The sequence below is a fragment of the Buteo buteo genome, chromosome 4, assembly GCF_964188355.1.
Source record: "Buteo buteo chromosome 4, bButBut1.hap1.1, whole genome shotgun sequence".
Classification (NCBI taxonomy): domain Eukaryota; kingdom Metazoa; phylum Chordata; class Aves; order Accipitriformes; family Accipitridae; genus Buteo; species Buteo buteo.
This window is the reverse complement of record NC_134174.1, coordinates 56135298-56162833: the sequence shown is the minus strand read 5'-3', so window position 1 is coordinate 56162833 and position 27536 is coordinate 56135298. Positions and strand designations below refer to the sequence as shown.

Sequence of the window (27536 nt, the reverse complement as noted above, 5' to 3'; positions counted from 1 at the left end):
AGCTGAGGAAAATACCCAATTGACTCTTGCCAATTAACTCTGCTGCATCTGGATTCCTGCTTGTGTCCATGGGGGTTTGCTGGGCAGAGGAATTGACGTTCCTCATGCTTGAGTAGTGAGCTGTGATAGTGATTTTGACTCCACACGCTCAACACTGGTCTTGCAAAGAGATGCTGCTGCCTAAATTACAGGGGTGGGATTTGGTCTCCCTTTGATCTCAGTTTAAATCGCATGGGCAATTTACTGCAACTTAATAAGTAACAGTGCATGAGTAGTGGGGTGCTCACTCTGCCTGCAAACTCACAGTCTGCTCAAATACATGGTAGAGCAAACTTGCTTTCTTTGCAGCTAAACTGAGTCAAATTGTCTTGTGCAGGTCAAGGCTTATGCAAAGTTGCCATGAATTAACTAATGCATGTAACAAGGTTAATCATAGCACTTTGGTAATGTATCTGATCAATCTGTTGCATGATTTAGTGAGCCATCTGAAATGGCTTCAGGGATTGGGAGCTTTTGGTTGCATCTCTTCAGTGTGGTTTGTTGTTTGTTCAACATGAACTGATTCATCTGGTGAATTGAGGGTGAATCAAAGGTCTCTTTTGCAATTCCTGCTGCTTCGCTGGGTTTCCTTGGGAAGATCTTTTAATTTCTGCCCCAGTTTAATTGATCTTTGTAAAGAAACATGCTAATGATGATTCTGGCTGTGGAGTGCTATGGATTTGCCAGCAGAAGAGTCTGTTATCACAACGTGAGATGCCTCTCTCAAATTACAACTCCTAATTTGATTCATTTTGAGTGTGTTTGTATTTCAACAATCTGTGGTTTTATTGCCCTGTGTTTGTTGCTGTCCTCTTAGACTGTAAGAGCTTTCCTTCATGCTGGAAAAAGGAGGAACAGAATATAAATACTATTATTATTACTGTTGCTGAAAATTGGCCAAATTTCCACCACACCAAATGTCTCTTTCTTTCAGTCTTAGTTAGAGATACAGTACTATTCCAAAGGATGGTGTAAAACTCCCCTTCTCTAGTGAAATATGTTGTTAGCTCACTAGAAATGTGATTTACTAATAAACATGAATATTTAAATCAGAATTCAGCTGCATGCTTAGCATTCCTGAAGTAGCACAAACTGATGCTGATAAAAATGACCTGTGCTGTCCAGTGCTGGGGGAGAGATATACGTGTAGGGGGCAAGAAATTAAAGTCGCTGGAGCAACTGTTCCACAGATTTTTGCAGAACGCACTGGTTCAGTTTCTCCCGGGCTTTCAGCTGACCCTGCAGCTGTGATGGCTCCTTCGGCACATCCCGACTCCTCGGCAGCTCAGCTGTCAGGGGACAGCGCTGAGGCAGAGAAAAGCCCCTTGCTGGATCTGTGAGTGTAGGGGGCTGTCCCAGCAACAAAATTCAGTCTATTTTTATTTCTGGAGACTGGCTGGATAGAGTTCTACTCCGTACAGTGCTAAATTAGAGGATCAAACTCTGGCTGAGGGGTGGGTGTGTGTGTCTCCTGCTCGCTGTGAGGAAGACTCTGGAGGGTAGTGGCCTTGTCTTCCCACCATTCCTCTAAGGGCAGGATGAGTGTTGCTCACACCCAGGCATTACATTCCTGTGCCTGCCACTGGCTTGGCTGGCATGTGTTAATGCTCGTCCCAGCCTTTGTCCGCTCTTTGGAGCTCACTGGAGAAAGGATGAGTAGACCGTGGGAGGCCAGGGTCACTGGGGCAGGAACTTGGGCTGGCTTTTGGGCTGCCCTCAGTCTGGGTCTGTCTCTGCACCATCCTTAAGTGGGATAGAAGGGGTTTTTTGAAGATGAAAGAAGCAAGTTTTGGAAGCTGCTCTGCAGTGAGGCAAATACAAGGGCAAGGATGAAGGTATTGAACGCACATGGGTAGAAATGGGTCCAAAATTCTGCTAGGGGAGCTAGAGACAGCTACAGTCTTAGCTGTCTCTAGGTATGTCCAAAGCTTGCTGGTTGCTAGTAGAGCTCAGGTGGGCTGGTGAACAGAGTGCAGAGGGAGGATCTTGGTCTGAGCCACAAAGCCATGACAGCCCTGCCCCTGTGTAGGGCAGTAATGCACCTAGCAAGGGCCCCCTACATTGCAGTATCAATGCAATGGCTGTGAAGAACCTCCTCTGCAGTTTCCTGGGTGTTGTAGGCTGTTTCCCTTGTGCCATTCCTCCCTGACTTGTTTCAGACATGTCTCTGACCTGGGGAGGATTGCTTCAAGGGTCCTAACGCCAGCCACAGTGCTTCTGATGCACTTTAACCTTAATTTTGTTGTTCTAGTTCAATCTCAATTAAACTTGCATTTCTTTGAGCGAGAGTGCTTGGGAAGGTGTATGTCCCTGTCCTTTCACACGTGTTGCTGGTATGAGAGACTTCAAGTTGTTGCTGAGTATCTAGGAGCATGGTATATGTCCCTTCTCTAACATCCCATGCAGCTCCTGCCAGAGAACCAGATGGGTCTGGGTCCCAAGGCCAGTCAGGCTCCTGCTGTGTAGGGTGACAGTGTCACTGAGCCAGGGGCAGCTGCCACCAAAAGCAGCCGTGGTCCTCTTCCCTGCACCCTCTTTGTCTTGGCACTTCTTTGAGACTGTGGTTAGCCAATTCACGGAGCAAAAAAAGTCCCAAATTATTTCCTTTTTTGGAAGAGAAGCTTTTCTGTTGGTCAGCAGAAGCCTGGGGCTGTTCTCAGGGATGCTATCCTGTGCTGGGGTAAAGTGTCATCTCTTCCAGCTGCTCCTGGCAAGAGGTCACATCTTCCTGCAGATCCGATCCCCGACACCCTCCCTTCTCCCAGAGCAGCAGGGGATTAACGAGAGCCCATTTCCTAGTAGGATTTTTCTCATCTGGATTTTCAAGGGAGGGCACACCTGGTCCTTCTGGCAGATGTGAGGTGGTGGTAACCACTGGAGGGCAGGGGCAGTGACGAGCGATGGTGAGCCATGGCCAGCTGCCTCCCACATCTGCTCAGCTGCAGCTCGAAGCATGTCTGACCTCAGCTGGGCAGCAGTTGTGCCTCTGACTCGCCAGTCTCCGTGACACACACGAAGTTCAAAGCGCCTTTGCATATAGGAAGTAGTTTAATCATGGTTTTGTTCCCTGTTTCAGCAAATCTGACCAGAGTCTGCACTGTTAAGTGTAAATGTCACACACACAAATATAATAACATCTGGTTTAAAGTGAAAAGAGTGAGGAAATGTGTGTTATGGTTAAAATAAAGTCTGCATCCTGAAGTCACTCCTCCACAGCTAGGTTTTGTTTAGATAGATTGAATGTAACCTGTAATATCAAGACTCAGCTTGTACGTGGAGAATTAGAGCAAAGGCTGAATGTTTGCCATAGCCCTGAACTTTCTGCCCAGGTGATAAATGTTTTGGACACATTTTTCCTGTCTCTGAACATCCTTCTAGCAAGTTCTCCTCCACAATTCACTACCCCTTACTCTGGTATGCAGCCTGGTGGGGATATCCTCATCGACTTCAGGTTACAATTTACACTGTTAGGATAAATTGAATTGCAGCCCATCTTGAATGGAACTCATTTATCAAGAAAAGAGCTCTGAACTGCAGGCAGCTGTAGAAAGCTGCCATCCCAGCACGCATGCCCAGCTGCCTCTCGAGGAATTTGGTGCCATGTATGTGTAGCTGGGTCATCCTCCAGCTTTTCACGTTACTGTAGCACAGTGCAAAGGAGCATGCAAATATATTTGCTATAGATGGCTGCGACTCTCACAAAACCCCGTCCTGTTATTGGCAGCTTTGAAACTGTGTCTTTGCTCCAGATTTTTGGCCATCTCTGTGAGGAGTGGAGAGAGTTTTTGATTGTGTATATTGTACAACAGTAGATATGTTGTCACACTGTGCAAAGGTGTAATGTCATTTTCATATGGCCTAGAAATTTTAACTTTTAAAACGAAAAAGGGAAACAAGTGAACTTCCTTTTTATGCCTTTAGGACAAGAAAGTTTTGTGTGCTTTTATCTTTCTTATTATAAACCATTTGATATCACTTTAAAAGATGCTAGACATGTACACTGATTACATATTTATCATTTAGATAGAAGTCTTGCACTACCCTGGAGGCCTCTTTTAAGCTCAGTGTTAGCTTGAAAACACAATATATGAAGCCCTATCAATGCAGCCTATCAGGATAACTAAATATTATGCATGGAGCAAAATATTTCCCTTTCTTTATGAAAATAAGTGTTCTCTGCAGTGTAACACTTCAAGCGTGTTGTTCAAAAGATGTGATCAAGACATCAAAGAGAGGAAAATTATTAAGACAGCAGAAACTGAACCAGCTGCCTTTCCTTTGGTAATTAAGAGACAATGTCATGCATTGCCCTGCTGAAATTGCAAACTTTCTTTATTCCCCTGAGAGCTGTGTTCTGAAGTGGGAGTCATTTTACCACTTTTAAAATGAGCTGTTTAATTTTACAATCAGAATAAGACTTAGCAAGAAGCAACAGTCAACTTCAGCACTGCGCTATAACGTGGCTCATTAGTCTGCAGAACAATTTAAAGGGTCAATACTATTTTCTCCTCTGTTTTGGATGGGAGGAAGCAGCAAGTTGACGGATGCCCTTGGTCCATCTGACCTGGCTGAAGTGTGTGTGCAGGTTTGTCCCACTGGACGGTCTGAGGGAAGGTTTCCCTAGTGCCAAAAATATGACTGCACATCTTACGCAGGCATCCTCACAAACTCCCCGGTCAGGAGTGGTGAAAGCAGTCAGGGGCTCTGGCCCACTCAGTGGTGGTACTCAGCACAGCCACAGTGCAAAGGTGTCTGTTTGGGAGCCACTTTCTTTATAAATTGGCATCTTCTGAGTTGCACATACTACATACTCCATAGCCGTGGTCAAGAGGCAAGATAGGAAAGTAAATGCAAGCCCTGCCTGGGCAGTAATTCAGTGCATCTCTCAAATTTGGGGGTCCCTGCCTTGGCACACCTCTGGGGTGACCTGAAGCAGCTCTTTGGACTTCGTGAGTGCTGAGCATTAAAAATCGTCATAGAAAAGATGAGAAGAGACCAACTGCTTTCACTTTTGTTCTTGGCAAAGAAAGTGGGTCTTGGCTGTGACAGCACTTTGTGTAGGTGTGTCTGAGCTGGCTGTAGCCTTGGGTTTGTGTAGCTGGGACAGCACAGAGCTTGGTGTATTTACTTAATTTCTCACCTGGATATTGTGGTTTGCACTGCAGTATCTACTCTGCCCCTTCGAGGCCATCTTGGGCCTGCCTGTCCCCATGCTGTGTCATTTAGGTGTTAGGGTCCTCCTATGTCTGGAATTCATAAGCTGGTCCACAGAACCAAACTTCCGTACACAAAGCCTGCAGCTGGGCAGGCAACCCAAAATACATTGGCTTTTCCTTCTCTGGAGTTTGGTCTGCTGTGGACACATGAAACTGGCTCAAAAGCAATCTCTTGGGTTTGTTAATGTCCCCCTTTAAGATAAGAAGCAGCATCATCTCCAGGCAGCAAGAACAACCTGAGGCTGAGATTGCATGGAAGGGTTCATCTCCATTGAAATTTCACTCCCTTGAAGTGAGGGATATTTGAACTGGAGTTTCAATGAGAGCAGTGTCTGAGGGGAAAAAGGTATGGTGAAACATATCTCATAGTGACTTGAGTGTCAGGAGGCATGGCTTCTGTCCTCACCCTTACCGCAGACTGCCGTGTGACCGTGTGACTGTTGGCAAATCACTCATGGTCTGATTTTTTTCTTTCTTGTCTTTTTTTTCTTTTTCTTCTTTCTTTTTTAAATCAGAGTTGCAAAATTACCTTCATGAAGGCCATGGTGGCCACTGGTGTTTGTTAGCCTGACACAAGGTACTGCCTTTTCTTTGTCTTTCCCCTACTTCAGTTTTGGGAGATATGGTGGCGTTTTTCCATCTTTGTCAGATGCTTTCAGCTTAGCAAGCAGAGGGTGCCTTCGTAGGGTCGTACAAGTGATGTGTGCGGTCACAAGGACACAGTATATGCAGATTTAGATTTGATCCCTGCCCAGCTGTCCTTGACTGGGGAGGTAACAGCAGTGACACCAGGTTTCTAGAGCCACATATTACAGCAGCCTTGGGATTTACTAGATATAAAGTATGTTCTGGGGTAAGGCTACGCCTCCTTTTTCCATTTTGGTCAGACCTATGCTCTTCCTGCTGATATCAGCTGAAGTTTCAGATAAGGGAAAAGGTCAAAACCACCATGTAAAAACTACTTTTTAAAATTGCTCCATCAGACAAGCTGTGTCTGAAAACAGAGAAACTATTGCATATGCTGTTTGTGGCAGGTTGTTAATTTATTCATGGAAAAGTTCCTCTTTGTGTTTTCTTCTCCAAAATTGCTTTTTGCTTTTGTGCAAAGGCATGGTATTACCCCATCATCTCTCACAGAGACACATTGCATCAGAGGTGGCATAATATTGTATGATGTGCTTTGAGTCTAGCCCTGGCCAAGCCTTGTGGGTCAGACAATGTCAGAAGGAGAGAAGACGACACCATATGCTGTTTAAAAATCTGATTAAGGGGGGCAGGTGGATGAAAAGAAAAATTTGAGTGGGAGCTGAGGCTGCTTGGGGGAGCTAGAAATTTCGCTTCTTTAATCAAAATTACAGCTTGCCCATGGCAGAGTCTAGAAGTGATGTTTGGTGCCATCTCGCTGTGTTTTTGGGGCTGAGCAACCCCAAATCCACCAAGCCTTGATGATGGAGAGGTGCATGGGAGTAGATCATGCTCAGCACTTTGCAGGATGAGTGCTTTTTGGCAGCTTGTGTGAAATAAGGTTAGAGCTTAGGGACAGGAGTGATGGGTGGTAGACAGCTCAAACAAGGGGGAGCAGGCTTTTCTCCTTCTATTTACAGTCATTCCCTCCCTCAGTGCTTTTTTCCAATTTTGTCGTTACGTGCAAATTGGTCACAGTGACATGTACTTATCAAAAACCTCCACTGTGCATAACATAGTCCCCAAATTGTCCTTAATTCCTGTTGTGAGAGAGCTCCTGTCTGCAGTTAAAACCACCATGGCTAAAAAATGTGCATTTTTAACTTTTGTTTTAGTGAAATCACACAAACTGGAGAATTGTCATTGCAGTTCATGTTCAATCAACACTAATACCTTAAAAAAGGACATTTTTCCTGCTGCAGGACAGGTGGAAAACAGCTTTTATTTCAATCTACATCCTCTGGAATAAAACACTGCATCTTGTGCAGAAACTAAAAGCACTGTTGAAAAATACTGAATGCAACAAATAAGTCATTTTATTTAGTTAAAAAAAATATTCTGGAAGCAAATCACTCCCAGTTTTGATCAGCCTTGCCATAGAAAAGAAGAAATTATCTCTATGTGTAACATAAAAGGGAGCTTAACCAACGGCCAAAATAACCAAGCGAAGGGAAGATCCAGTGTTTAAAACAAACAACCCAAGCTTTAAGTTTCTCTCTGATCTCTTCCATTAAAATTCACTCTTGGAGACGATTTGATAGGGAAGCCTCCTGTCTCCTTGGATAAAAGAGAAATTTAGCTGAAAGTAAGGTCTGCGTTGGACACCCTGGCTTTGCGGCTGTGCAGAAGAGGACTGCAATGGGAGGAGGTGGCACCATGTCCTGCATACCACCACCCACCAGTGCCCCCATCCCTCTCCCTGGCTCACGTGCTCCTCGTTGCTGCCTCCTGCCTTATCAGGATGAAGGTGACAAAGGCACAGAATGCTGATACCCGTGGGGTGAGAAGGTGTCACTGGTGGTTTCCAATGCCAGGTGTTTCAGCTTGGAGCTACTGCAAACCCTTCGTGCTCTGCGCTGCAGCAGTGGCAGCAAGTAGCATCCCAGCTGTGTAACCATCTTGTAACTCTGTAGTGACCATGCTGGCTTTTGGGAAACCAGCCACAGTCTGAGCAGGGCTCCCAAGTGGCTCGTTCAGGGTGTCCTTGCTGCTGGTATTCACGGAGGCAGTTTCTGTGGGCAGTGGTGGGGTTGGGATCTCCTGCTCCGCGATGGATGCCCTTTCTCAACAAGCAGTTTCTGATGTAGCATGAAAGGACCCCTTGGTCTCTCTCAATCCCTGATACGGCTTCTTTTGTTAAATCCCTCGGCACAAGTTAGCTGATTTCTTATACTGAATAGTTTAAAAATATCTGTCTGTAGCCCTCTTGGTAAGAACTTGAAGTCTACCCAGAAGGGAACCCTTCTCTTCTCTTGGTGCTTGCAGGCTCCAACCTGTGAGCATGTCATACCCTGGGTAGTGCCTAATGCAGAGATATTTGGAAATACCCCACTGCTGCGGGGAGCAGTCCTGGCAGGGGCAGCGTCTGCAGTTGGGGACCGAAATAGCAACGAGGGAAGGGCTTGGACAGTGTGCTCCTCTGTGTGATGTACGTGACTCGAGACGGCTGCAAACTGTGTTGGTACTTGTAGGTGGAGAGGGTTTAGAGATTTTGCACAAAGCCCTCACCACCTGAACGGGCTGAAGGAGGAATTTGGAACATGGGTTTCAGGCATGACTGCTGTCTGTGTGAAAAAACAAACATGTTTTAAGTGCCTGTGATCACAGGATCCTGTTCAAACCCGGTATCACGCTATTCACTTCAGCCTGGTTACTAATCCTGGCACTGAGTTTGACCCTTACGCTTTTTGGTTTTATCATGTGCTTTGATATGGTCGTAAAAATACTGACTGGCTGGCAGAGCTCCAGGTCTTGGCTTTATATTCTAGCAACTGCAAAACGAATGTGCTTAAAGTGGTTTTATGCTTCAGGATATTGTCCTTCCCCCCCCCCCTCCCCCCCAAGATTATTTTAAAGCCCATGTTCCCTGTTCTGGGGACATCTCTGTTGCCCTCTGCATGTTGTGCAGAGCAGGTTCGTCCCAGGATTGCCTTTGCTCTGGGCCTCCAACCGGGGTGTATGGAAACACAGGACATCAGTGTAAATACTGCCTCAGGCTCCATGGGAGAGGAGATGGAGTAGGAGGTGGACTGGGATTTAGGAGGCTCTCCTTCCCCTGTGATGCTGGAGCCTGTGCTGCTCTCCCCATCAGATGTGACTAGCGTTTGAACTTTCTGAAGCATTTGATACTGGGGTATCCCATCCCTGCTGGGCTGGGAGATGGTGTGTGTCTGTATGCCTGCACACGGAGGGAGACGAAAAGTGTTTTAAGAGAAGATTCCTGTGCATGACTGAGCTGCTGTCCTCCCATGCCAGGCGAGTCAACGGGCTTTTTATATCACATAGGATTTGACCATGCCACAAAGAGGCTCTGGCGAGTTTATTCTGCTGCTTGGAGGGGCAGCTTTGGTTGAGTGGAGTGCACTGCTATGCTGCTGCATATCAGCAACATGTCCTTATTTTCAGCAACATGTCCATATTAGTTTTATTTCAGTGTTATCTGAAAGGTTGTTAATGTAAGTATAAATGTGCCCTTGATGCTTGCTTCACAAAGCTGTTCACCCTTCATTTCTGTGAATAACTGTCCTCTGACTCCTGAATTTTAATCTCTGCGCAAGAGATTAAATCTCTGCTCTGCACCCCTAGAATGGGTTTTATCTGGGTTTGACTAGACCCACCCTTACGGTGCTGCTTGCATATGGGCTGGAGAGAGTTCAGTCTGCCAGATACTGCATCCAGATTATGCTTCCAGTTGCTGCTAGAGAAATGCAGGGAACATACTTTCTGTTTGCTTTGTATAGGGAAATTACAGCTACTGTTCTGCCTCATTCCTGCCAAAGGGCAACTTCTTCATTGCAGAGGGACATTGCACCCCGTAGGAGCGTACTTGCCTGTGTTGAAGTGGATAGACAGGACTTATTGCGCTTTGAAGGCAAGTACCCAAAGAGATCATCTTTTCTAGGCCAAGGTAGGACATAGAAGTTGAGTCAGATGTTATTAACCTTGCAAATACATCATGCCCTACGGTAGGCAGCTCCCCAGCACACTCCCGGTAGCCTTCTGCTTGTTCTGCTGCCCAACCTCAGGACGAGGAGCTGAGCTGGAGACCTCAGTCCTGGTCCTTCACAGGGCAGTGTATAAACAGCTGCTGGGCAGGGACTGAACCCTGTTGGATTCTGCCTGTGGTGTCTAATTTGTTCCAAGTGCTGCTAATAATTAGGCAAATGAAATGATTAGTTAGAAAAGGAATTCAGTTTATTGGGAGCGTGTTCCAGGAGGGTTTTATAGCTCTGAAATAGTATCTTGCCAATCAAATAAGTATGGTGAAGAGGAACACAGTAGCCAGCTTGGCAGTCAGTAGGAGAGCACTGCCTGCAGCCCAAGACTCAAAATAAACTTCATATGAAAATGCACTATTTTATAGCCATGTTGCTCCTTTTTCCTGAAAAAAAATATCTTGCCTCCAAAACATTTTTTCTTCTGTCCTGTGCCTGACACTATCAAGTTTACCTGTCCCAGCTGTGTGCACAGATGCTGGCATTCCTCAGGGATGTTTGTGTGTGAATTCCCTCTGCATTTCACCTCCTTGTTTCATGGGTCTTTAAGACCTAAGTGCAAGCTTTTCCTTAAGTGTTTTTCTTCCCTTCTTGGGAAAGCCTTTCCCACCCCCCTCAGCTCCACATGCCATCCCCTTGGCTTTGAGCTGTGGTTGTATTCGTTCTTGGAGCGGAGCTTCCAAACATGACTCCATTTCAGTGGTGTAGCAGTTCAGTTTTCCTCTGGAAATGCTATGGTTCTTTTTAAGGCCGTGTTCTCAAGTTTGGGAAACAACTGTAGTGTTTCACAGTTATTGTTCAGATTGGCTCTCTCACAGTCTCCATCCTCACATCCATCCCACTGGCATCAATGGCCCTTGGCCCTGTACTCATTTGAGGGTAGGAGTTGAAGTCTAGAGGCTGTTTGGGTTGGTCTGAGTCCTACCTGTTTTTGGGGTGAGGAGTTTGGTAAGGTGGCTGGAGCTGTGATAGATAACCAAGTCCACATCCACAGTTCCTTCTAGGGAAAAGATGGTTTTTTTGGCAACTGGAAAAACAACAAGAACACAGAGTTGGAAGAGAATTTCAGCTCATGTCAATCTAAAAACAGGGAAGGGTGCACAAATATTTTCCATTGTTACCACGTTTGTTGCCTGCTAGTACACAACAAAGGCTGGAAGAATGAGAGCTGCATCCCTCGTACCATGCAACTGAAGTCAGTGTTTGCTTTACCAGAGCAGTCTTGAAATTGCTCTTCTAAAGGGGTCACAAAGGTACATTCAAGGGCACGGACATGGAGGAAAGTCTGCTTGAGTTAGGTTTAGGAGCAGAGCTACAGACTGTATAGCTAGATATGTCCAGACTGAGATACTTGTTCCTGGAGAGTTTTTGTACGTGAGATGGGAGAGATACTTTTACCTTCCTAAATGATGCTGTAGGTTCATTGCAGTCTGCCACTGTCAGCTGCTGATTTTGGAGCAGCAGTGACAGGAATGGCATTTCCTTCCCCTCCCCAGCTACAGGCTGATTGTAGCAACTGTGTTTCTCCATGGGACAGGGGAGAAGAGAAGGGGATGGGAATCCAACCGGTTGGAAAAATGTTAGGAGCCATGCATGAACTGACTGCATCCCTTCCACACCCTGGTTAGGGAACAGAGACCTCTGGAAATTGTTGGTGCTGGTTTCCCTGGGTTGAGGGAAAACCCAAGCCTTGTATATCAGATGTCCTTTCAAGGGGAAAAGGAATAAAGTGACATGGCTGGGTTATTATTTGGATTGTTTTTTAATGTCACACCTCGACGGAGTCTGAGGTTATTAACTGGGGGATTGACTCTCAATATTGTGGCCAGATGCAGCAGTTGGCTGAGCTCCCTAGCTTCAGAGCTCACTTCTAAATCATGCTTCGATAATTTACCGTGCCAAGGAGATTTGCAGTTCAGTGGTGTTTTGGAGTCAGTTTTTGAGCTAAGGAGGGCTCCCATGTCAGTGAGAAGGCAGCTGGGTCTCCAGTTGGCCTGGCAGGTGTTTCCAAGTGGGCCAGTGGACCTGTTGAGTGGCCAGGTCTGCAGATGGGAATTGGTACCCCCTCCCATAGATGGGATTTCCCTGAACTCCTGAAAAAACCTTCAGCCTCTTTAGCCTATCCTGCTCCTTAAACCCATGGGACAGAAATGGGGCTAGTCAGCTAGAAGAGGTGTGACATTTTTCTCTTTTCTGTATTTTCTCATGCATGATTTCTCGCTGTGATAGTCATTTGCTGACTTGGAGAGTTGGTGACATGCTCGCTGGCTGCGGCGATTTGTGGTTGCAAGTTAAGATGGAGTGCAGTTGACAGACCAAAGCCACGCGGCAGCCTCTCCAAAGAGTCCTGGCTGCTGAGTGACTGTAGTCATGGCCTGGCTTTCTTGCCACTGTGGAGGGGCTGCTTCAGAGCCCTCCCCGGGCTGCACGACTGGCAATGTGGCATCCACAGCTAGGGCAGTTTAGCAAGTGTTGGAAATGTGTGTAGACTACTGCAGCTGTGGCAAGAAGTGAACCAATCTGGAGAGGATTCAGTCCTCTCCAACTGGAAGTTGGCAGCACGTAGCTGATGTGTGAAATGAGGGTATTGGGAGCAGTTCATGTGTGCTGGAGTTGGGGAGATGTCGGGCTGAAGGGTTCCTGCTCATCTGGGCAAGGCTGAAAGACCATTGTCATACTCGGTCAGGGTTGTAGAGCGATTGCATGGGCCTGTTTTTGGGAAAGCCCAAAATTATAGTGGAAGGATGATACTCACCAAGACTTAGGATTTTCAACAGAGCCCGCAAATCAACAGCTGCACAAGTCCAGGGGCTGTAATTTGTCACTTCTTTGGACAAAGTGACAAAGAGGAAGACCTTGACAGTCACAGGCTGCAAGTCAGCAACAGAGTTAAGCGTAGGCTGAAATCCCATTGAAATCTCTGGAATTTAGGCCCTTTATTGAAATGTAGCATGTCCTTCGGTGCCTTGGTAGGCCGAGCCTCCAGGGGATCACTCTTGTGATCTCTGCAGGCTGTTCAGTCTCTGCCCTGCGCTTTCCAGGAAGATTTTCTCTCCTAAGGAGATGACATTTGTCCACAGGACCAAAGCAAAACACTCATCATCTCAGTGTTAAGAAAAGGGGTGGTTGCTGGCAAGGTCTTTTTTGTGAGCATGAAGCAGTGGAAACATCAGGCCACCTTCTCATCATCAGGTGGGATTTGCCTCCATGTTTACAAGCCATGAGGAACTTTGTGTCTTTCTTTGTGTTGCTGGTGGAGAAGACTCATGGGCAGCTTGGGGAAGCAGAAATTGCCGCCTTCTCTAGAGCACAGACAACGTGAGTCCCCAGTGTGCAGACCTGGGTTTCGCTCTTGCCTATCCCATCCAGGGCGGTTGTGGGCTTGCTGAGACACTCCTGGAGAATTCATGGTAGCAGTGGTTTTGCCCTGTGGTCAGCTATGTCTCAGGGCTGGTGGTTATCCTCCACTAAAACTACCGGTCAGTTCTCCAACTGGCCTTCTTTGCTTACCCTCAAGAGCAGTTTGGATGCTTAACAGAGAGGAGAGACTGTGGGAGCCTAATGGTGTGTCTCTGGCACCCAAGCCTGTGGCTTTCTCATCTGGAAGAGCTCCTGCCTTCATTTTGTCTGACTTTGTCTCCTCCCTCAAATGAGAGCAGCCACAGTGGCTGTGTCAGACAGGGTTTGGTGTGTCTTGTGGGAGGCTGCCTCCCTGCTTGCTGCTTCTGGTGGGATTTGGTTGACCTGGGAGCAGATCCCTGCCTCAGATTTTATTTCGTGGTGTGGTTGTTTCTTTTTTTTTTTTTTTTTTTTTTTTGGGGGGGGGGGTTGCCTTCAAAGCGATCCCACTGGCCTCCAGAGTGATCAATCACCCCGTCACTGCGCCCAGAGAATGTCCAGGATGTCCGTTCCTTCCACCTGAGGCAGACCAGGGAAAATCCTGGAGCAAGTGGCTTCCTGGCATTGCTGAAGGCAACCCCTCTTATTTAAAAGTCTGCATCTGCTGGTGTGTGGGCAAGGGTTTATTTTTACCTGGGGTCCTCCTGGTGGAGAGCCAGCTCACGTCAGCAGGCTACAAACAGAGTCGGGCCCATGGAGATTGTGGGGCTTGGACCCGGAGACCTTCCTTTGCACCTCACCTTGATTTGCATGGCAGCCTATCTGCTCCTGGTGCAGAGCAGTGCAGGGAGGCGGATGGGAAAGGAGGCACTCTGCTAGAGCATGGGATGCTGTGGCTCTTATCAGAGCCCGCTTGTAGGGGTCGGCGTTCGGAAGATCTCGCGATGTCACGGAAAGTTAGAGGGTTAGTCACAGCCTTGTGATGTACCTGTAACCCCACCTCCCCTTGTTAATATAAAAGGAATTAACTGCGCAATAAAAGGGGGAAGTTGGCGCTCACACTGCGTGTGTTATCTGTCTCTTTCCCTGGTCCGGGCCGACCAGTGATCTAAGCGTGGCACCTTGATATGTAGCGAATGCTACACTCGCTGACAGCACTCGTCTGTGAATCGGGTGATTTTACGTCCGTCTTCATGTTGTTCCAAGGCAACAAGTGGTTTATATTTTAAGAGTATTAAATTAATGTTATTGAAGCCTTAAGAAAAGGCATACTGGGCCAAGCCCTGCTAGTTTTGCTCACATTTCACAGGGCTGAGGAGGGTGAGATTTGATCCTCTTTGGACGTATCTCTACTCAAAGGGCGGTTGCGGGGGAGAGAAAAGAGGCAGGGGAATTACAACACTGAAAAAAAATCTTAGCTCTGCCCTGAGCCGTTTTGCAATAAGACACTTCAGGGCGTGAGTTATGATGCTGTAATTCACACCTCATGCGTTTTGTGGCATTCAGCTGACTGCTTCATGCCCTGCACACGTAGTGTGAATGATTACGGCTCAGCTTGCCCCCAGCTGGCTCAGCCCTCAAGTGGAGATGGCTGCATTGAGATGACTGCAGGACTTGGCTCTCTGTCCGCTGCTTTTTATTTCGCCTTTCCCTTTGGCAACCAAAGCTGTGGCTGTTTGGGGCGGGCCTTGCATCTCCCTAATCCAAGCCAACTTTGGTGTATTCTTACCTGTAAGCAGACCCCTGGTCCTAGCAAAAAAACTAGCAAAAAGGACATGTTAGGTACTATAGAAGCTGCATGTTTCTCTGTTGTGTCTGCACTGCTCCCGTTACCTGCTGGAAACATTTGGGGCAGTAAGGGTTGGTGCCTGGGAGCAGCAAGCAAAGTTTGAAGTCTGAAATGGGTCAAGAAGTTGTTGACCACATCCATCTTTATCTCAGTCTTCTGCTTCAAATCCACTCTGTAAGAGCAAATGCTTAGGGAAAGGATTTTCAAATCAGATCATTATTAATGAAAGGCTTGGCAGGAGATGCATTCATCCTACAGCTTGCTTCAGGGATGGAGTAACCCATTTACTGCCCCTGGGTGGGACAAAAGTTGTGGCTTGCTTGTCTGTCTCTCAGGACACCTGCGGGGTAGCAGAACGTGTCTGTGCCCTTCGGCCAAACTGACTGTCCAACCCATCAGCCCCATCGTATGTCTGCGCCTGGGGCTGTGTTGGCAAAGCAGCTGCGTGTTGGGAGCGCTGCTCTGAAGCCGGCAGCTGAGCCAAGTCAAAGAGGAAGCATCTCCTAAAAAATGCCTGTCCTCTTCCCAAATTCCATAAGCACGAGTTACTGCCTGTCCAAGGTCACTAAAGGCACAAGCTGACTTTGATCCAGGCTGTGCCCACACGGGCCCTTGGTGCGCTGGCAGTCAGGCCCAGCCTGCTGTCAGGGTGCTGTTTCATATCATTATCTTTGCATATCTGCTTCATGGTAAATTATAGTGGTGCCTCCAGCTCCTTCCTGTTTCAGCACTTCATAAATTGGAATTTAAAATAGCTCTTGGGACCCAGGTTAAAAACTTTGAATCCTCTGAATGAGGATTGGAGTCAAATCCTCATTTTTTAAAAGGGTCTGGCACTTGGAGGTGTTACATCAGTAGCAGTTGGACCCAGTGGCTGTGACAGAGATGTATGGTGTTCAGAAGTCCCATCAAGCAGAGCAGCTGCATCCAAGTGGTGCTGTGCCAGAGCTAACGTGCCCTGCAAAGATGTAGGGATCTTTGGTATGAGTGGGGCTGACCCAGCCATGCTGCTTCGTGGACCACCAATTTGGGCATCTCTGCACCGTGTAGACCTTTCTTTACTGTACATCTGCCTTAACTTCAGCCTTGTAGACATTAGATGTCTGTCTAGCATAGGATCCTCCTGCAGGCAGAGGAAGAGGCACCTCCAGAGATGGACGTCTGCCCTAGCCACATACCTAGAGAAGGATCTGAGATGAGTAGCATTGACCAGTTTGAGATCCCAACTTTGGGATGCATAAAACTAGGACTTTTTCCCCCAAAATCCTGCCTAGCAAATTCCTGCTGTCTGCAGATGCTGTATGTGTCGAGTGCAGCTGTATTAGTTCTTGAAAGCCTGCTGTTACAGATGGTAATTTTTCTGGGCTTTGGGTGGTCACTTAAGCAGATTTAATAGAGTTTCTCTCTGTGGAACATTAATAATTCCCTTTAAGTGGCTAAGAGTGGGAGAATATTCAGGCTTGGGGACTGAAAGGAAGAGGTTTGTTTATTGTTCCAAGGCACTGTAAACCCTGAATTTGACAGAAATGTAAATGCATACAGCCATTTTGCTGATTTGTATTTTATTACCGGTTTTGATAGAACTTATAATATAGGCATGGCCCTCAAAGGCTTATTTCTAAGGTGACACATGCTGACTTGCAGCCACACACTCTCCTTCCAAAAATGAGTAACTCCCAGGGTATGTGTGGCTTGTGACTGGGTTGTGATAGGTAAATGAGAAGGAATTAGTGTGGTTGCCATCACTGCCACCCCTGGCAGCCCTGACAGAAAGTGCATTATGAAACAGCAGTGCATGTCTGCAGAGGAGTAGAGTTTATTGTGGGGGGAAGCTGTGCAAGTGACAAAGCCCAGCCCAGAGTGATTGAAAATCCCTGGGGATGATGTTGTCCCCCACACCAAAAGGGTCCAGGCTTATGGCAGGGAGCTAAGACGATGGCTTGTGCCAGTACGTGAGCCAGGTGTGGGGGCTGATATGATGATCGTGGCCTTTGGCAGTATGGTTACAGCTGATGATGATAGCTGCATCCCCAAGTTTTACAACCTTATAGGGGCCTATCTCCTTTGTACCCCATGTACAGTCTGAGGAGAAGCGGGCTGGTTCGGTGGGCAGTGCAGGTCAGTAGCACACCGTGGGGACTTCTTCCTCTGGCTGCAGTACAGTCTGGAGACTCATCTCCCAGCTCCTCAGCTGGAGACAAAGTTAGACAGTGTGACTGTCCAGCAGCTATCCCTGTGCCCAGCAGTTAAATATATTTTCCTACCATAGGATCCTTATATTTGCAGGTTTTAAAGGCGGAGTGACATTTTGAGCAGAAATGCCCAAAGCACAGTATTGGTCCAGGCTGAAAAAGCATCTCTTCCGTATCCCTCTATCCCAGCAAGGCAGAGCAACACTTGCCCATCTGCAGAACCCGCATCCCAGTGTGCCAAATACACGTGATCTGGAAACTGGTGAGGACGGCTGCATGTGTCTCTGCCTGTGTGTGGGCCAGTCTGCAAATTGCAGAGTTGGAGAGGGATAGGTTTACGCTGTCCATGATAGTCCTGTGTGTCTGGGGCGGGAGAGGGTGTTCCTGCAAGTGGGAAGGCAGGAAGCCAAGCGTGGGAAAAGGAGGGAAAAGGAGGAGGATTGTGAGAAGAGTAGGAGGGAAGGAAAGGGCAGAGACAATAGTTCAACTTAGCAAAGAGGCAGTGATTGAGGGTGCAAGGATTTGGCAGAGTATTCTCCTGAAAACCCTGAAGTTCCACAGGAAGAAGGTAAATTTGTGTTTAATTCAGTGCCATGCCCTGACAGGAGGGACCCTGTTCTGCGCAGGACTCTTGCATCAGCTTTCCTGCCTTGGCCAGAAGGACTGGGGGGAGTAAGGTGGGTGCTCCATGTTTGCCTCTTCTTTGGCTTATCACAGTGCAATTCAGGCGTTCTTTGCAAGTCTAGGACACAAAATCATTTTCTTCTTTCAGTCTTCTTCCCACAAGAAACATGGATTTCTTCGAAGCCTGAAATCAAAGGTCACTGCAGTGAAAGACATCTTTCCAGTGACTTCAGCATTGCATCTTTCTGAGGTTGTGGAAATTTGTTCCCTTCTTCCCAAGAGTTGGTTTCACATTGTCAGGATTGTCCTGCAGAGAACAAACACATTCAATCTTACGTATATATGGTCATGCAGTATAATCAGAGATCTACGTGCATTGCATGTTTGTTGAATGGTACTTACGTTTTGAGGATAGGTCCGTTTTTCAGTCACTCTTCTAGCATTTTGCAATTCAAATGCAAATACTCATCTGTCAATGTGTTATGCTGGCAGTTCTGTGATGCCTTGCTGGTTGATCTAGTTCATTTCACCTCAAGTTTTATCCTTCAGTCGTGCATGAAAAATATAGTTGCACAAACTGTATAGAAATTAGAAGAGTTCTTCAGAGTTGTTTTTTGTCAGGGATTGTAGATCACACTTAAAAGTACTGTACCCCTCAGGTCTGGCATTGTGAATGTGAGGGTCTCTTGGTTTACATGAACTTTTTGTTTCCCTCTACTCAAAATGAGAAGAAAAAAAAACTATCCCACTATTCTATGGCAAAATCCCAGGAGAATTTCCATTATTTGGACTAAGAATGTCCCAGAGCTTTGTCATTGTTCTGGAAGGGCCTGGAGGAGTTTTGCTCCCTTTCCCAGGCCCTTGCTTTGCTTTTCCAACACTGCATCTGGGGGTCATATGTAAGGTTACAAATCAAAGCCGGAAGATTTGCATGCTAATATAAACTACATGCAAGTGTTGGTGTAGAGCAGGAATCCTGAACATGAGAGGCTGAAAGGGAGGTTGGGTTTTAGCAATGCCCCTTTGCAATTGTAAGGCTGACTGCGCCGGGAGCTTTCGTCGTTTCTGTAAGTAAGGCTACATACCTACGGTGTGCAAAAAATCTGCTCTGTGCCTGTGCATGAAACAGGGTCAGCAATATCATGGTGTGCTCTGTCTTCATGTGGCCACAAGCTGTGTATGCTCTAGCACTGTATACGAGCTCTGTAGTTGGGAAAATGTATCAGTACAACCTTGCTGGTACAATGTAATGGGCCCTTGTTCTCAGAGCTGAAAGAAAGGTACTTGGAGAGATCTCCTGCAGGCATAAGTAACTGTGCAAAGATGTGTGAGACTTGGTGTTAACTGGAAAACAGCAATTTCTGGTTCATACTTTCTCTCTCTGTGTCTCGTCAATCTTGATGCATTTAACACAGTAGCAAGCAGGTTCTTGTTAGCTCTCATTTGACCAAGCTATTGCTGTACCCCTGGCCCCAGGGCACTTGATTACAAAAATACCTTTGCCTTAAATATGAGCAGAGCTCTACTCATCCTATTTTGAACATCCCCCAAGTCAATTCCTCTTGTGCCAGAATCAGTTCAGCTGCTTCTCTCTGAAGTCTCTCTGATTTGGCAGCATCCTTCTGATATTTTAGCAATTCCACTTTCATGTGAGGTTTGATCCAGCACCATGAAGGGAATGAAACTGTTCCTCTTGGCTTCCATGGGTCTGATGACTCTGTAATGGCAGTCAAAACCAGATGCAGGTTGGACCCATTTGAACCAGGGCTGGATTTAATTTATAAACATTGCCCTCATCTGAATGGTGCCAGCACTGACCAGACAGCAGAGTGATCTCTTACAGCTGAAGCTACAAAGGTGTCTTATAAACTAAGGAGAGATTTTAAAGGAGCTCATAGCTGGCCTCAACACTTTCCTATTAAAATTAATTTCAGTGGAAGAAGGTTGAAGCCAGTTTTGAGTCAATTTTTAAGATCTGTTCCTGTGTAAAGAATTAGGGCAGGGGAATGAAATTATCTTCATTTTTTTAAATAATTTTTTAAAACTGCTGTTTTCCCTTTGTGTCTATCCTTTACCCTGTGACTGACTGCTATGGCTGTTAGAGATGAGAAGTGACTGGCTAGAGGGGCCTCCACCTAACTTCCACATCCAGCACTGGCACTGAGGACTTCTACATTGAGCCATACTCTTCAGGGGTGATATGTTTCTTTTCAGAACAGTTTCAACTACAGACCAGTTTCTAAAACCAATTTAGTGAAATTGATGCAAATTTCGTATTCAAAATCTTTCAGTGAAACTTACTTGAAGGACTTGAAATTCAAGAGTCTATTTGGCTGTTGATTGTTGCTTTTCCCATTTCTCTTTCTTTTTTCAAACAGGGTTCCTCTTCTTCCACCATGACATTCTTATATTTTGGGGTCCTCATGAAACACCAACCACCTGCTGGGGAGAAAGACATGAGCACTGAGTTAAAATAGTTTAGAATTCATGTGGCATCCAGATTTAAGAGGCAATAAGCTAAAAACTTTTAACTTTCAAGAGGAACTGGATTATTTTTCTTTGCTTGCCATAGACAGCCTCTTTCAGGCCCAGGTAGGGTATTTGAAAAGGCCACGAGGGAGCCAGGTTTCACAGAGAGATTGTATGTTCTTGTCTCCATATTATGTTTGTCACTCTACTATTCTAATGCTCTGTAGGCTTAGATCTTGTGGTTTCTAATCGTGTGTCAACTCTTAAATGGCAGAAACTCAGTCCTGTGGTTACTCAGCTTCACAAATAGTTCCATCATACGTGGAAAGTAAATGCAGGTGGATAGAAACAGTTTGGAAACAGAAATACTGCACAGATGCTCTTCCTCCCTCATGCGCATATGTAAATCTAATGAGTGGATGTTGTCTGCCTCCCCTGTCTGCTCTTTCTTGGCAGGCTAGCTGCTATTCTGCTTCCTGAAGCTGGGAGGTGGTAGCAGGGAAGTGACCAGTCTTTACTAGTCCTGTTTCTTATTCTCTTTCTGTAAGCTCCAGTTATTGGATGTGTTGGAGATAAGATAGGAGCCTTGACAGGTCTTTGACGTGACACAGGATATCAGTTAAAAAACAAAGCAAGCCCTGCTAATGCAACACAGATATTGCATGTCTGCAAGAATTAACCATGTCATATTCTGCTGACACACCCCTAAGAATGAAGTTAAATGAAGTAATCAAACAAGCCTGGCAAGAGGTATGGAGGTAGTTTGTAACCGAGCTGCAGGGCTCCCAGCCGTTCCAGTTCTACTGCTCTCTGGTCAAGGTATTGTCACAAATCACGGGTGGAAATTCCACTTTTTACCTTTTTGTACCTCTCACAGCCATGCAAATGACCATGCAAAGAAATGCAGCAGGGAGGTTTTTCCCCTTTTGGCTTATTGCTCTGATTGTGTGGGACTTCTTAGCATCTTCTTAGCAGGAAGGTGCTGGGAAGGCCTGAAGTCAGTGCTTAAAAACCCAAGTTGGCAAATGCCAAAAACCTGAGGGGTGAAGATGAGACTAAATAGAAATTTGAACCATGGGCTTTGAAACCTCATCAATGTACGAGAAAAATATGGGAGGCTAAGTATTGTCTTACTCTGCCTGTGTAAACAAGATGAGCTGGATTCGTCATTCAGACACAACCCTGTTACTTGTCTGGTCCGTACCCCTGAAGCTAGGAAACCAGCAAAAACATCTAGCCAGGTGCCTCCATACTCAAATGAGCTCCTCTTCCTGTGTTCCCAGGGATGTCTGCTGGCTGGCTTGAGGCAGTTGTTTGCTATTCTCGTTTGAGTTTAAGCACCAGGATTTGGCAAAGAGAAAGGGGTTTCATCCTGGTTAATTCTGCGCCAGGAGGAAGGTCTGTGCCCATATAGGATGCAGTAGTGGTGAAGTTTTCTAAACTAGAAAGGAGCCAGCTTGAGTCTCAGAGTATGGCTGGATTCAGAGCTAGAAATGAGTTTATTTTTCTTGTAGGCAGAACAGATTCGATGTGATATGGCTGAAAAGAGAAGCAGCATTAATCCTCTTGCATTGCTGTTCAGATCTGAAACAAGATCCACAAAAGAAAACAGTGAAGGAAGGAAAACTCTCCTATCCCTTCTTCCACACCCCCCCCCCGCCCCGTGTGTTTAATTAGACTGTAAATTAGCTTGCAAATTGTAATGCAAACTGGAACTGCTGTGTCCTGCTTAAATTGCCTGTGTGGTGGCTGCTCACAGATGAGAACTGGCAAACACTGGGGCTGTCCAGTTTGTTCCCTCCCAGCATACTGTAAGTCTGCTTTCCTTCCAAAACTTAGGTACGTGCAACATTTGTCCATGAGACCCGTGGGTCGTTTTGGCTTTTTCTCAGTTACAATTCCCTAGTTGGTAATGGAAACGCGAGCCGGGTAGAGGGATGTCCGTGAAACCACATCTGCTTCATGAAAAAGCCAGACATCCCGCACCTGCATGCAGCCTGCGTCAGCCCCCGTGCTTGGGACTGCTCTAAGGCACCCTGCCACAGCAGCCACCACGCCGCAAGAAGCTTTCCTGTTTGGGGCTGCTTGGGTTTCATATTTCTTCCGAGCCTCATCTCTGTTTCTCAGCTCAGTCTTCAAATTCCTGGGGCGAGAACAGCTCCAGACTGGGGTTGAAAATAGCTCTTCCTTGGCCCTGCCCCGACTGAGTTGTGGTCCCTCGGAGACCGTCGTGCTGAAAGGTGACATCATTGCATGGCACCGGTGGTGCACTCGCCATGGGCTTGGGGTTGAGGGTCTGACTTCATCTCTGTGGGAATTTCCCAGGTCTCACAGTGCTTTTCAGGACCTTTTGGATGCTGATGAGCTGGGCAAGGAGCCCACGCTGCGCTCACTGGATCCAGAGTCAAACGCGATCCAAGCCAAGTGAAGGCACAGGTGATGTGTGCGGGAGGAGGGCTTACATTCTCAGTGCTTATTCCTGGGGCATTTTATTCTCCCTGCTGCCACACTGGCTCTTGTATAGGGCAGGAATTTGATGGCCCTGGGGGCCCTTACCCTGGGGAAACCCTGGCTACTGGTGCCAGTGTCTTGTGGGGTGGAAGAAGGTACCTAAAATCAACCACACCGCTTCTGGAAGGCAAGCAGCTTTGCTGCTTTGGCCTCGTGGGTACCGAAATTGCTGTCTCTAGGCTGTTATCACTCCAAATCTGGGTCTGGGCCAGCACTGATTTGTGCTTGTCAGAACATCTTTGACATTAAGATGGTTATGCAAACAGTAAGTCGGTGCAGTGCCCGTACTCTGGTAATTTAAGGCACAGATGTATGTTGACTTTGTGAAGAGCTGTTGTAGTTTGAACTGTTTTAATGTAAACTCCACTAGCTAAATGAACCAGCTGGATTTGCTGCAAGGCTTGTGGGAGTTGGGCTGACTTTGCACAGAAGCAGACCAAGGAGCATTCACATGCTGAGCTGTGCTGGTGGAAAGTTTCCAGCTTACAGGCAGTGATAGCATCTGAATACAGGGGGAAAGGAGTGTCTATTCCAACTCAGTCCTGATTCACTGGAGGACAAATATCCAACACTTTAATATGAGACATTGAGGAAGCTGACATTCTCCAGGTTAAAAGGGCCTATCGTGATGGTATCTGCATACAAATTGCACCATAGTGTTGTTTTTTGCATTCATAAAACTTTCTTAGTAGCTGGTATTTACTGTAATTACTTATTAAAGGTTAACAGCACCCTCTCTTATGTGTGCAGGATATTTCTAGTCTCTGTTCTTCAATCTTGTCTTTGCCAATAGCCAATAGCGTATTTGTGGATGTTCTTATCTTGGTCACATCAGACTGCTCATTTCAGGTATTTATCTTCCACTCCAGCTCATCTGGCTGTAGAAAACAAAACATTAGCCTCTAAAAAGCCAATCGAAAAATCGGTCACATGAGAATAACCTGGCAGCTGGAACTGGATATTTTCCATTGAAAACAAGACATGATAAAGTCATACCCAATGACATTTGAGTGAATGCTTTTTGTAGTAGGAAGTCGTCTCTCCTCATTGCTTGGTGTAGGCAGTAAAGGGAGAGCAATAACTTCATTTTGCAATAAATTTTCTGCTCTATGGTGGGTAAAATGGAAGTTTCCCAGAGCTAGAATTAAACAATAATTAGCAGCTGATAAAATCCCCCTGACATCTTGCACCTTCTTTCATGCAGCATGACTATTAAGAGCTGCTTATCAAGCTCAGTTCCTCATTAATACTCTCCAGTTTGTACAGGCCCACTTCTTGTTTCTCTGAAGAAGGATTTATTTTAAAATACATAGACTAAAAAAAGACTGGATTTGTGAAATTAAAAATTGAACATTCTTAGTGGCTGGAGCACCCAGTGATTGGGTAGTGAGTCATTTGTACTTTGTACTTCAATTATTATTTATTGTTAAGGACTTATTTTGTTAAGGATTTTTAAGGTGAAGCATTTGAATAGTAGCTGCGTTTTGACTCCTTTAAGGTCATAAACATGGCAGACACATAAACCAGATCTTTTTACCTTAAGTAATTAATTATTGTAGTAATTCGTAATTTGCAATCACGATTAAAGTTTAGTTGTGTGCATGTAGGGACTGTAGGAAAACACTATACTTAATGTGGATGAGCTTGCTCCAAGACATGTAAGATGCTTTGATTTTTATCTTCTTTTATCAAGAAGCAGCACTCTCCCGTGGGCAGGACCATGTGCTGGAATGGTGGCTCGTGTGGCTCAGTTTTGGGGAGCTGTCGGATGCCACAGAAAGCCTTCCCTCAGCTCTGCAGGAAGCTCACGAGAGCAATGCCGGGCCTGCCGGGTGCTCGAGCGTGGGATGGCTCTCCATATTTATCTGATATTTCCTGCTGCCTCCTTGTCCTGTTGCGTTTGCATGACCTCAGGCTCCCCCAGGACTGGTTTTCTTATTCTCCCCTGGGATATCCTTGATCGCTTTCATAGCGACCCATTTTGAGATCTGAGCAAAAAAATGACGAGGTAAGCTGATGTAATGTTTGCTGCTCATGAAAAGGTTATGGGTCCGACTAAGGCAGCAGAAGCGAATAGTCACCAGACTCAGATCTCTGAGGGAGAGAAATGTGGTATCTAAGGCTTTTCAAACCTCTAGACCTTGCTTTTAAAATCTGGCATTTTACAGATCTTTTTCAAGCAAACAGTTATTTCCCATTATTTTAAATGGTGGCTTTCAAGAAGCAATTTGATTTATGCAAACAAGCAAAGAAAATCAGTAGCCGTTTCAGGTTTTGCACCTGCGTCCCACCAAGCAGATTTTTGAGCCCATTCGTTTCTTGCTTCACAGAGCTCCAGGTTATCGTTAAAGGCTTTTCTTGCTCCTGCTGTGGTCTTCCAATGAAACAGAAGTCAGTGCATCTGCATGCAGCCTGATTCATTACTTGCTGAGCTTGAAGGGACGTAAGGCTCAAAAAGATTTAATTGCCGTTTTAAATGTGCAGCAAAAATCCTGGCTTGACTGAAGTCAGTGGCAGCTTCATTCCTGCAGAGCCTGAATTTCAGAGCTGGGGCTGTATCAGTGCAGTCCTGCTTCTACACCTCCTCCCTGCACCAAACACATCCAACCTCTTGCCCAGAATATCCCTTTGCACCCAGCTCTGCCCCCTCTTGTGTGATGGGGGTGTTGTGCCACTTACTGCACCACTGAACAATGCTGGACTCTTAAAGCAGGATTAACTCCTGTCTGGACTCGATCTCAATCGAGCAGACTTGCAGGCTGTTAAAAATTTTGGGGGTACACAGTTTTTGTGGGTTCTGAAGAGTAGCATAGGGAAGCCTGAAGTGCCATGAAATTCAAAAAGCCTGGATGTCTGTGGCATTTGTGTTTTGTTTCTAGCTTCTGGAGAAAAGATGCATCATCAAAGAAAAAATATGAACTTTACTTGCATGTACAATATGTTTCTCCTATCCCTGTCTTGTCCCTTTTGTGAGAACCTGGGGCCAGAATTACAGTATCTGGAGTTGCTTTTGGATCCCAGTCAGCTCCCATCTGTCATGATCTGTTTTTAATTGAATGGGTTTTCCATCTGAAAGTAGCTGTCGGATAGAGAACAAGTAGAAATATTTGTGTTGTGAATTAGCTCAGAGTGAAGCTACAAACTTTTTTTTTTTTTTCCCACAACAAACACATGGAAAAATATTCTTCAGTGTAGTGTGGCTGGCCTGAAAATTGGCAACAGCAGCTTCCTTCCCAGGCTCTGACTCCTCTGACTTGTCTGCGTGGGTAATATCTTTAAAGGGGACCTGAAATCTTCATGTTATGCAGTCTTGCCTCACCTCCATGAAGCAGGGCAGTGCTGGTGTCACCCTTGTGTATACAGCTACTGCAGGAGGGAGGTTTGGTGGCTCAGTTTTCCAGGAGAAATATGAGACGCAGCAGAGGAATAATCAGGGTTTGCTAAGAGTCGTGCTCTCACCCTGGGCAGTCTTTCCTTTGCCAGCCTCGATGGTCTCTGCTCTGGTGGGAGCAGCAGATAGGTTTGATACAATAACTGAATCTAATTCAGGCTCTTGGTACCCTCAGTGCTCTATGAAAGGCCCCAGATCTCCTTAACAGCCTGTGCTCGGCATGTCCAGTTCACAAATACCGTGAAACTGGGCTGCAGGAGATGGGGAGCAAACTGCCTTGCGGACTGAATGTGGTCGTAACAAGCAGAGAGGAAAGTGAGGCTGCAGGACCTCCATGGTTTCCAGGACATCAGATGACACCTCTTTCCTACCAGGAAAGAAGAAGGGAAAAATCCCTCAGTGGTCCTTGGAAAAGCATTTTTAAGCCTGTTCTTCAACATCCCTCCAGGGGTTTTCATGCAATACTTTTTATTGTTAAAAGCACAGAAGCAATTACCCTGCATCAGCACCTTGGAAGATGAGCTAGTGTCCTGGGGAAGATGGAGAAGAGGGTCATGCTTATCCATCCCCTATTGCTGGAGACAGAGAGCTTCACTTCTGCATCTGTGGCAAAAGGGAGAGCTCCTGCTGCAGCGCTGGGGCTGAGGGAGGAGGGATGCTTTCCTGTTTCCCCTGCCAGATCCTTATCTCACTCCATATGTGAAACCTGGAAATTGCTTTAAAGACCCAGGATCTGGCCTAGCTGTGATTTCCATTACATTGGTGTTGCGTGGTCACCCTTGATGGCTCCATCCTGTGTTTGCTGAAGTCTTGTGTATCTGTCATCAAGGCAGCAGGACCTGCATTTGGCCTGAAGGCAAGTGTGTGAGAGAGCACAATCTGGCTCGTTCCTCCCCCCCCCCCCTTTTTTTTTTAAAATGTTTTGGAGGTACTAGGGTCAAAAGGAAACATTTGTGCGTTTTATATATATGTGTATGTGTGTGCATGCGTGTGTGAATCATTTTTTATCACAGCTTCTGGCAAAACAGTGTTTCTCTAAGATGATTGTTTTGGGGATGGACTAGGGCTGGACAAGGGAAATCCTGGGCTTGTTCTGGGCTCGTGTTGCTGTTTCCACCGATGTGAGAAAACAATGTCACTCTCACTGACCTGCTTTATATCACCTTCGAATCAGTCCGATAGGTGCCAGAGGTGCTAAGTGGTACGATGTGACTCAGCAAGGGCTGCGTGCTGTGGGGTTGAGCTGTTGTCGCGTGTCTATGGGTGTGCATAAGCAGCTGTGTTGCA

General features: G+C 46.2%; 1 protein-coding gene across 2 annotated transcripts in view; it reads left to right on the top strand.

Annotated features, from left to right (window-relative positions):
* Positions 1-27536, top strand: part of SH3PXD2A (SH3 and PX domains 2A) — a 269677-nt gene that overhangs the window by 17604 nt on the left and 224537 nt on the right. The window lies entirely within an intron of this gene.